The sequence below is a fragment of the Arachis duranensis genome, chromosome 4 (genome assembly GCF_000817695.3).
Source record: "Arachis duranensis cultivar V14167 chromosome 4, aradu.V14167.gnm2.J7QH, whole genome shotgun sequence".
Classification (NCBI taxonomy): Eukaryota; Viridiplantae; Streptophyta; class Magnoliopsida; order Fabales; family Fabaceae; genus Arachis; species Arachis duranensis.
Genome location: NC_029775.3, coordinates 41,805,815 through 41,808,007, shown reverse-complemented (window position 1 = coordinate 41,808,007; position 2,193 = coordinate 41,805,815). Strand labels below are relative to the sequence as shown.

At 37.1% G+C, this 2,193-nt stretch overlaps 1 non-coding gene across 1 annotated transcript; it reads left to right on the top strand.

The window, feature by feature from the left end:
• Nucleotides 1-607: 607 nt before the first annotated feature.
• LOC127747270 (small nucleolar RNA R71) lies at nucleotides 608-715 on the top strand. Its single transcript, XR_008009072.1, has one exon. It is a non-coding gene; the product is annotated as a small nucleolar RNA R71 (small nucleolar RNA).
• Nucleotides 716-2,193: the final 1,478 nt, after the last annotated feature.

The following is a 2,193-nucleotide window of genomic DNA, read 5'->3' as shown; positions in this document are numbered from 1 at the left end:
TTTTGATTATATCAGAGACCATGGTTGCTAAGTCAGAGTGGCTCTGCTTAGAATTCTCTGTCTATTGCTGAGAAGATGATGAAAAAGGCTTGCCATTGCTAAACCTGTTTCTTCCACCATTATTGTTGTTGAAACCTTGTTGAGGTCTCTGTTGATCCTTCCATGAGAGATTTGGATGATTTCTCCATGAAGAATTGTAGGTGTTTCCATAGGGTTCTCCCATGTAATTCACCTCTTCCATTGAAGGGTTCTCAGGATCATAAGCTTCTTCTTCAGATGAAGCGTCCTTCGTACTGCCTGGTGCAGCTTGCATTCCAGACAGACTTTGAGAAATCATATTGACTTGTTGAGTCAATATTTTGTTCTGAGCCAATATGGCATTCAGAGTATCAATCTCAAGAACTCCTTTCTTCTGACTTGTCCCATTGATCACAGGATTCCTTTCAGAAGTGTACATGAATTGGTTATTTGCAACCATTTCAATTAGTTCTTGAGCTTCTGTAGGCATCTTCCTCAGATGAAGAGATCCTCCAGCAGAGCTATCTAATGACATCTTGGACAGCTCAGACAGACCATCATAGAAGATACCTATGATGCTCCATTCAGAAAGCATGTTAGAGGGACAATTTCTGATCAATTGTTTGTATCTTTCCCAAGCTTCATAGAGGGATTCACCTTCCTTCTGTCTGAAGGTTTGGACTTCCACTCTAAGCTTACTCAATTTTTGAGGTGGAAAGAACTTTGCCAAGAAGGCAATGACTAGCTTTTCCCAAGAGTCCAGGCTTTCTTTAGGTTGAGAGTCCAACCATGTTCTAGCTCTGTCTCTTACAGCAAAAGGGAATAGCATAAGTCTGTAGACCTCAGGGTCAACCCCATTAGTCTTGACAGTGTCACAGATTTGCAAGAACTCAGCTAAAAACTGATGAGGATCTTCCAATGGAAGTCCATGGAACTTGCAATTCTGTTGCATTAGAGAAACTAATTGAGGCTTAAGCTCAAAGTTGTTTGCTCCAATGGCAGGGATAGAGATGCTTCTCCCATAGAAGTCGGGAGTAGGTGCAGTAAAGTCACCCAGCACCTTCCTTGCATTGTTGGCATTGTTGTTGTTTTCGGCTGCTATGTCTTCTTCTTTGAAGATTTCTGTTAGGTCCTCTATAGAGAGTTGTGCCTTAGCTTCTCTTAGCTTTCGCTTCAAGGTCCTTTCAGGTTCAGGGTCAGCCTCAACAAGAATGCTTTTGTCTTTGCTTCTACTCATATGAAGGAGAAGAGAACAAGAAAATATGGAATCCTCTATGTCACAGTATAGAGATTCCTTGAGGTGTCAGAGGAAAAGAAAAATGGAAGGAAGAGGTAGAAAATTCGAACTTATCAAGGAAAGATGGAGTTCGAATTGTGCATTGAGGAGTAGTGTTAGTCCATAAATAAAAGGATGTGAGAAGAGGGGAAGAAATGTTCGAAAATTAAGTAAAAGATTTTAAAAACATTTTGAAAAACACTAATTGATTTTCGAAAACCAAGAGTGGAAAATAAATCAAGTGATTTTTGAAAAAGATTTTGAAATTAAAAATCAAAAAGGTACGATTGAAAACCATTTTGAAAAAGATGTGAGAAAAATATATGATTGAAAAGATATAGTTTTAAAAAGATATGGTTGAGAAGATATGATTTGAAAAACAATTTAAAAAGATTTGATTTTAAAAATTAATGACTTGGCTAACAAGAAAAGATATGATTCAAACATTAAACCTTTCTCAACAGAAAAGGCAACATACTTGAAATGTTGAATCAAATCATTAATTGTTAGCAAGTATTTTTGAAAAAGGAAAGAAATTGATTTTGAAAACATATGATTGAAAATATATGATTTGAAAAAGATTTGATTTTGAAAAATTTTGAAAACTTGAAAAAAAATTTGAATTAAAAACAAAATCTTTCCTTCTTGTGCCATCCTGGCGTTAAACGCCCAGAATGGTGCACATTCTGGCGTTTAACGCCCAAAGCTCTACCCTTTTGGGCGATAAACGCCCAGCCAGGCACCCTGGCTGGCGTTTAAACGCCAGTTTGCCTTCCTCACTGGGCGTTTTGAATGCCCAGCTTTTTCTGTGTAATTTCTCTGCTGAATATTCTGAATCTTCAATTCTCTGTATTATTGACTTGAAAAGACACAAATTAAAAATTTTTTGGATTTTTAAT